Source organism: Mercenaria mercenaria, unplaced genomic scaffold (assembly GCF_021730395.1).
Source record: "Mercenaria mercenaria strain notata unplaced genomic scaffold, MADL_Memer_1 contig_3492, whole genome shotgun sequence".
Taxonomy (NCBI): Eukaryota; Metazoa; Mollusca; class Bivalvia; order Venerida; family Veneridae; genus Mercenaria; species Mercenaria mercenaria.
The window spans coordinates 25,633-34,159 of NW_026461635.1; positions in this window are offsets into that span (position 1 = coordinate 25,633).

The following is an 8,527-nucleotide window of genomic DNA, read 5'->3' on the forward strand; positions in this document are numbered from 1 at the left end:
ACGCCGACATTTGTCGAAGTTTGACAAGCTAATGATAGGAAAGTTATAGTTAATGATTTTAAACTAACAAACGCACATTTGATTCTGATTAAATGCATATATTATAGTCAAATTGTACGATCATGAAAAACTAGTACTTATGACAGGCAAAAGTATCATACAAATGCTGTGAACATAGAGGTTCAATTTTTACTACCACAGTTTTAAACAAATTTTGTTTCTCTCAAACGAGTCCTCTTTTGAGAAACACAAGTACCATAGAATCTATTTTGTGTCTACGACATAAACTGTAAAATACCAAACCAAAGGATAGACATCGATTAGAATTCAATTGGAAAAAGTTTTCCATATTAAAAAGTATACATAATTTCATAGAAATCCGTCAAATTATTATTGCATACAGAAGACATGTGGTATAGGATGTCACGAATACTTAAGTCTAACCGAAAAAAGTAGAGATCAAAATAAGCTGATAGTCAAACCAATCGCCCTAAATCGTATTGAGAGCTCTATGTCGACTTCTGCTGTATTTCAACTAAATGCACGTATGAATTCCAGAATCCGAATTGTAGTATTCATCCATCGTGTGACCGCCCCCGTTGACCAATGGTTAGTCGCTGACTTGAAATCAATGTATCCTCTAACTGACTGGGGGTGAGTGGGAGTGTGGTCTTGGGTTCGAGCCATGATACCGATCATATTTCTTTTTGCGAGAAAGTTGGCAGTTTTTTACGGACAGTTTCTTACGGAAGACGGGAGTGTAATACTGGTTCTTCCCAGAAGCGATGGTAAGGTTTACTGCCAACCCGACATTAAGGAATAACTGATGTAAACGGGCACCCAAAAAATATATTAAATATTAAAAATAAATAAACGAATTTCCGCCGTGAGCAAGTTTCTTTAAAAGGAAACTTACTTTGTTACTTCCTTAGTCTAATCTTTTAACTTCATGTACAACGACTACATGACCGGAAGTTGAATCGATAAATAGGACCTAAATATATGTACGAACAAAAATGATTCCGTTTAATTCAAGCCTGTCTTCAGGATCACATGTTTGCTAGATTTTAAGCACACAGAAATGTGTATTGCCTTTATAACTTGAGTAATGTACAAGGCATTTATGTTTAAATCAAATATTTTATTTTTTAACGTGAAAAGTGATGCCTCTCCGGCTATGACTCACATGTGGTTGTGTAATTGTACACGTATAAACACATCTTTTGGACTTTATTTGCATTTTGTATTGAGGGGAGAAGGTATTAATGATTTTTATCAACTTGTCACAACGAAATTGATGGACATCAGTGACGGGAAAAATACTCTAAGACGTGAAATTATCGAGATAATGCTACCTTATTCAACAGCTATCGGATAGGAAAGTTTTATAGACATAATGTAATCAATCAGAGACTTTAGTAAGATTTGCTGCTACATGTTTATTCTGCACATTTTGGATAGAAACTTTTAAAATGTTTGATTTGAAATTGATTCTACGATACTGCTAAAACTGTTATATCATCAATTAAAAAAAAAGAAAACATAGATGCATTTAATGATTGACTTTTCAATTAATGTGTTAACAAACTTGACTCGGGTCTTCGGCGGAGTTTATGTAAATGACGGTTACAAAATTAGCCTCTCACGAAAAGAGAATCGATATCAATCAGTAAATACATGCGTATGATGCAAACACTGAATTGGCGCGGTATTCTGAAATCAGCAGTAAAAATGGACATTTAGCAGCTTCCTATGTTTAAACCTAGTATCTTTTTTATCATGGTTCATTATCTGACCACCTAATATACCATGATGGTTAGAGTAACTGACTTGAAAACACTGTAACTGATTGTGAGTCATTGGTTCGAGTCCTGATACCGACCATGTCTCTTAATGTGAGACAGTTGGCAGTTTCTTACATAGGTCGAAGTCTAGTACTGGTTTTTCCAAGAAAAGATGATAAGGTAAACTGCCCAGCTGTACATAACTGAAATACTGTTGCCAACCTCCAAGTTCATTATCTGACCACCTAGTATACAGGTAAACCGCCTCCATGGTGGTTAGAGTCACTGACTTGAAAACACTGTAACTGATTGTGAGTCATTGGTTCGAGTCCTGATACCGACCTTGTCTCTTAATGTGAGACAGTTGGCAGTTACTTACAGAGGTCGAAGTCTAGTACTGGTTTTTCCAAGAAAAGATGATAAGGTAAACTGCCCAGCTGTACATAACTGAAATACTGTTGCCAATTGGCGTTAAACCTAATAACATCAAGTAAATGAAGTACTGTGATGCTATTTGAAGTCCCCTTCTGGATGGCAACTTATTTTCTGTACCGCAGTTTTACATAATGGTCTATTACATAATGATATCTGTCATTGATAAATCATAAGCAATTATGTACTATATATACAATATTTTATAACACAATATTTGGACTAAGCTTTGCATAAACAAATATCTACAGTTATTGACTGCTTATAACATCTATAAATATAGGAAAACATTAAAAATCAATTTTGATTACCATTTGTTTTGAAATTGGTGGGAAAATAAGAAAAAAAAATATGCAAGAAATCCTCATGTAATTTTGAAAAAAAAAATACATCAAAAATGTTTTAGTTGGATCAATATTACACATAGGCTTATATTAAAATATTTTACAGACTCGACTGAAAAGAGCAATATTGGCTTTTTACCTTCAAATGTGAACTTTATCTTTGAGCTAGCCGTCCAGGTATCACATATGACACACTGTCTTATTATGGGGAACCTTTGTGGCAAGTAATTTTAAAATTCTGTAGTGGATGACGCGTTATGTACCAGAAAGGATACTATAATATACAGGCTGATCTCAGACTCTGACCTTGACCTATGAGTCAATAATGAGATATCTTCATAAGGCACATTGACCAATTATGGAAGAAATTGTCCTAAGTAATATAAATATCCCATCATGTTTGGCAAAGTTATTGACATTACAGGAACAAAAATCCCAATTGACATTTCACTTCTAAGTGTGACCTTGACCCTTGACCTATGGGTATGGGATTTAAGTATGACATAACTTAATATTATGGAGTACATTTATGCCAATTAATATTTAAATCCCTTTGTGGATTGTTGAGTTACAGACAGGAAAAAATCCTGCTTGCTTTTACCTCCGAGTTTGACATTAACCTTTCAGCATTAACTGGAATTTTCGCGTGACATGGCATCTTATTCTGGGAAATATTTTTGCCAGGTAATATTTAAATCCTAGTTTGCATGCACAATTTCTGACTCTGAAAAGAAAAAAACACTTATTGACGCTTGACCTCCAAATGTGACCTTGACCTTAAAGCTTGAGTTTCCGCGTGTTTCGCATGATACGTCGACTGATTATGGAAAACACTTGTGCCAAGTAATATTTAAATCCCTTGATAAAAGACAAAGATATGGACCAGATACGAAACAGACCCAGTTCATGCCAATTTAGAATTTGACTGCCAAGTGTGACCTTGCCCTTTACTTCGGGGTCTTAAGCATACGCAGGATTCATCGTCTTATTGTAGGGTACATTTGTGCCAAGTATTTTCCCTCTTAGCGTAACCTTAACATTCAAGCTAGGTGTTTGGATTTTGCGCGGGCCAATTCGTCTGATTACGAGGAAATTCTAAAAAAAAGTTCTAAAAATCGACAATTAATAGCTTCTTATGTTAAACCAAGTATATCTTTATTATGGACAGTCTAGCACAATATCCGTCCACTAATTACAGCTAGATCTTAATAATGGAAATTTAGAAGCCGTTTATGTTTAACCAAGTTATATTAATTATGGACGGTTCATGTCATTAGGTTTTATTATAGTCAACCGTGCTATGATTCATGCACCTCGTGTTGTTCATTGCAGTGAAAAAAATTTCGTGTATAAAAAAGGGAAGTGAAAACATTAAACAAGTACGTGAAACAATCTGTTTCACACTGGTGAAAAAAGAAATACCCAGCAATACAAAATTGTATGCCTGAAATAAGTCGCAGTAATGCAACAGGATGAGAGCTGTTGACACAAAAAAAACAAAAATATCAATGATTATGGAAATGAAAAGCAGAACAATAAACTTAGAGTGAACATGTATTCCGTGTGGACTTATTTCTAGTTTTAAGTGCGAGCACCTTTCTTCGCAAAGAAAGAAACAATTGTAAGCTTCGGATGTTTAATTGTTTTATATGTGATAATCACTTTCTCAGCATCTGAAAGGAAACGTGTGTTTAATTGTTTAAATACTGAATTGTTCCACGAGAGAAATTACCTATACCTCTCTCAGCGATCAAAAATAAACAGTTAGTAATCTACTGTTTAATTGTTTTATGTGATATTTCTCAGCAACAGAAAGGAAACAATGCTAGTTTCTACTGTTCAATTACTTAATCTTAGAACATAGATAAAGTTGATGGAGAAATGTGCGTTGGTTCATTTTGGGTTTAACGCCGATTTTCAACTGCATTTGAGTCATGTAACGGCGGGCAATTCACCTAACCAGTGTTTTTGGATTCTGTACCAGTACAAACCTGTTTTTCGCAAGTAACTGCCAACTTCCCAACATGAATCAGAGGTGGAGGACTAATGAGTTTAGACACAATGTCCTTTGTATTATGTTCAATATATAATTTCTTGATTTCTTGTCAGAAATGTTAATATTTCTTCAGTTGAGTTTTTCTATACATTCCCTTTAAAATAATGGTAACTTCTCTGTCTGATGTGATGCAAGATTTTAGCTTACCTATAAACAGAGTAATTGTGGCTCTCCATCATCCATTATTGTGCATCAACCATCCTTTTTCGTGTATTTTGTCAGTAATAACTTCACAGCAAGATCAGTCTCCTTACCCGCTTTGCAAATGTTAACATCACAAGAATGGCCCACGCGTGGTCCTCTTAAACTTTATCTCGGATTGCTCCACTCCGTTCTATAGGTCACAGAAGCTTAAACAATACTTTGATATATTTTTGTTCCAAAATTACCGTATCAAGGACTTAACTGTTTGATAACACTCATCATTAAGTGGTTGTCTACTAAAATTATTCAAAATATACCCCTGGAGTGGAAAAAAATTGGCCGTTGTGTGGAGCTGAAAGGGTGTTCACATGTTTAACATACACTAGAATAGGAAAATTTGTTGTCTAAAACTGCAAGATTTAGAGCTTCTTATATCGGCCCTCTATCAAGATTATGCAAATTATTAGGATACGTCTTAAAACACGGTGATAAGTATGTAGGTCCCGGTTGCCCTGAATGTATATATTAGAAACTTTTAATCAAAAGACTGCCTTTAAATATGTTCACACTAATGCTCCTTAGGAGACCTTCTAAAAGGAATATTAAGTTTAAGCTGATATGTCAAATGAAATTGCCTGCCAAGTGGCAGCATATTTCCGAAATATTATCATAACATACTATGTTACCTTGCTTACCTCAGGAAAGCGATTTAGGGCCATCTTCGCCCACCTCTTACGACCCTACTTTTGTTCAAAATTGATGTACAATAAATTGTATGCTTAATAATATTCATGTAATGTTTATTTCTTTAGTTGCATGTATACTGTTGAAAAACGGCGTTAAACCCAAAACAAACAAAACAAACAAATTATTTGCATGCATTAACATTCTGACAATGTCAGTATTCGTATGTATATCTTAGTACTGGAAATGTATTATAATTAGTAGAGACAGTTCAGCCCATTATGTCAGTATCATTTCAAAGGGTGGGTTACTTTAGATGATAACTTAATAAGTATAGTGATAATTCTTTTGTGTGAGAGACTTTTACTTCGAATATGTATTATCTGATTTTAATGTTGTTCAATGCAAGTTGTCACAAAGCATTACAACACGATGTCTGTATTTGTATGCAATAGTGATCTTGTAAGTGATCTTGTATATGTCAAGGCCACTGTATGCAATTTCTCTCTGAATAATGCCAGCTCTATGAATGAAAAACATTGCAAAATTTTACAAATTTGATAGTAACAACATAAATGTTCTTGTTTAATGAATAGAAACGAAAATACAGCACTCTGTCTCTTCATACTAGGGTGAGGACACATTACTAAAAAAACAACACTTTTTTCTGTGCTTGAGAATAGCTGGTTAGGTTCATGACTGCCAATTCAATTAATAAGGATACTTTTTGTTGTTTAATTTTTCAACTTTTTTTAGTTATAAACTCCTCATTACATACATACGTTCACATCAATTAAGTTTTGTTTAACTGTGGGTATGGATTTGAAAACTAAGTGGTCATAACTAGACATTTTAGCCCATCAATAAAATGTTGGTACAAAATTTTGCATCACTTAATCTTGGATATTTTAAAACCCATATTATATGTAGCAAATAAACCTTAAATGTTTGTTCGTCCGAATTTGTGTCATGCTTAACTCAAACAGTATTTGATCCAAAGTCATCAAACCACGCAGGATTGCTATACAGTATAAGATGCTTTAAAAGGACATAATAGGTTGTTTCGCATGTATCACAAGTATTTGACCTAGGCTAATGAAACAATACAGGAATATTATCCTGCACGTGAAGTTATTATTATTATTATACCACATTTACATAGCACTCTTTTCATGCACTTGTACACGTTCAAAAGTGCCTTACAGAATACATTGCAAAAATACAAAACAAATAAGTATACAGAGATAATACATTCCACATTAACAAAATCATGAATGAAAAGAAGTATAATTTAAAACAAGATAAAAACATCAATGTATCGGTCAGTTAACAAAATATTGTACAAAAAATGGGTTTAAAGCAGGCTTTTAAAAGCAGCTAGCGTGTCAGTTTCCCTGATCTTGACAGGAAGGGAGTTCCAAAGCTTTGGAGCAGTGCATGAAAAGCTGCGATTGCCATACATCATGGTTGTAGATTTTGGCATAACCAGTGACAGCGTGTCTTGTGATCTTAGGTTCATGACCGGTTTATACACTTCTATCATATCCCTAATATAGACAGGGACTGATTGTGTAAAGCCTTAAAGGTGTGGATCTGAACCTTGTACTGCACCCTGTTTTTCACTGGCAACCAGTGAAACTCCTTCAGAACCGGTGTTATATGATTGCGATGGGGCGTCTTAATGATTACGCAAGCTGCACTGTTCTGGACATGTTGCAACTTGTTAAGTGTGCTGTTTGGTATACCACTTAACAAGGCATTACAGTAGTCTAACCGTGAAGTAACCAGGCTGTTTATACGGGTTTTTCTGACATCACTGGTAAGATGTCGTCTGATGTGACCTATTCTGCGAAGTTGTGCATATCCAGCCCGGCACACAGAGTTAACTTATTGTTCCATATCCATACCGTTGTCAATTACTGCTCCAAGATTCCTAACACATTTCGTGGATTTTATCACAGAATCACCGACCTTCACAGAAACGTCATCAATGTACTTGCAGTTACGCTTTGGTGTCAATAGCATTACCTCAGTTTTATCAGCATTGAGCTTCAGCATGTTGGAATTCATCCACGAGACAATTTCAGCCAGACAGCTCTCAATGCGGCGCAAAGCTTCACTTCTGACCACAGCCTCTATCGGCTGAAAGGATAGGTATAATTGAGAGTCATCAGCGTAGAACTGATGAAGAAGTCCATGACGTCTGCATATGGCACCCACGGGTTTAGTGTACATGATATAGTTCTTTGGACCAAGCACTGATCCCTTGGGCACACTGTATTTCATCAACGTAGGCGTCAACAACTCACCATCAACGCATACAGTTTGATAGCGGTCACTAAGATATGATGACATCCATGCAAGTGCTTTGTCTGTGACTCCAAAATGATGTTAGAGCCGGTGTAACAGTGTTTGGTGATTAATCGTGTCGAAAGCCGCAGAAAGATCGAGTAGCACGAGGACTGTTACAGAATTTTGATCGAGAGATGTAGGGATGTCATTCTGTACCTTTATCAAAGCCGACTCAGTTGAATGAAAATTTCTGTAAGCAGACTGCAGTCTCTCATGTAGCTCATTTTTACTCAAGTGCCGCTCAAGACGCACATCCACTACCTTTTCTAAGATTTTTGAAATGAAAGGAAGGTTAGAAACAGGCCTGTAGTTTTTGAAAATGTTTGGTTAAAGACCTGGTTTCTTAAGCAGGGGTCTTATCCTAGCACTTTTAAACTCTTTTGGTACATAACCTAATTCCATTGATGTATTTATGATGTTTGTTATCAGCGGCAAGAGCTCATCGAGACATTTCTTCAGAAGCCATGTTGGTAAAGGGTCAAGTTCGCAGGATTTATTTGGAGATTTTTGTATAATGTGTTCTACCTCTTCTATCGTAGTAGGAGCCAAATCAATAAGACAGTTTGCTACTTCCTGGCATTTTGAACAATGCAAGTCTACTGAATCACGATCAATTTGGCTATGCGAAATAGTATCATTCCTAATGTTCTCAATTTTCTCGATGAAAAAGTCACTAAACTTCTGCGCAAGTTCCTTTGATGATGTGTTAGAAGGACGGGAAGCATCTTGGC